Source organism: Apis dorsata, unplaced genomic scaffold, assembly GCF_000469605.1.
Source record: "Apis dorsata unplaced genomic scaffold, Apis dorsata 1.3 scaffold_92, whole genome shotgun sequence".
Classification (NCBI taxonomy): Eukaryota; Metazoa; Arthropoda; class Insecta; order Hymenoptera; family Apidae; genus Apis; species Apis dorsata.
In genome coordinates this window covers 1,228,231-1,228,605 of record NW_006263390.1, presented here as the reverse complement: position 1 = coordinate 1,228,605, position 375 = coordinate 1,228,231, and the positions used below count along the sequence as shown (strand labels likewise).

The following is a 375-nucleotide window of genomic DNA, read 5'->3' as shown; positions in this document are numbered from 1 at the left end:
AGTTGAGTCAGTCGGGCGGAGATAGTCGCGGTGATTAAACCGGCGCCTCTCGAACGTCATCGTTCAACAATGTTTTTTTCGCGAAAGTGCACGCACGGGGACGAGGTGCAGCCCTGACACACAGCCTCTTCTGTACCTCTATTAAAAAGTTTCGCGAGTGGTGGACAGTTTCGTACGCTCTCGTTGCTCGAATTCGACTTTCGTTCTCTCTCTACTTTCCGTACGCGGGGAACGGTAGCGTTCAGGATGACGCTCAGTAAGAGGATAGTGAGCGCGGTAATTTTGAAATTCTTGTTCCTCCTCCCAATTGCGAAACGTTACGGCAATCCAATTTAAATTTAAACTCGCGACGAATATTTTCTTTTTTCCCCTCTC

General features: G+C 48.5%; 1 protein-coding gene across 1 annotated transcript in view; it reads left to right on the top strand.

Annotated features, from left to right (window-relative positions):
• Positions 1-375, top strand: part of LOC102676092 (microtubule-actin cross-linking factor 1-like) — an 81,873-nt gene that overhangs the window by 13,208 nt on the left and 68,290 nt on the right.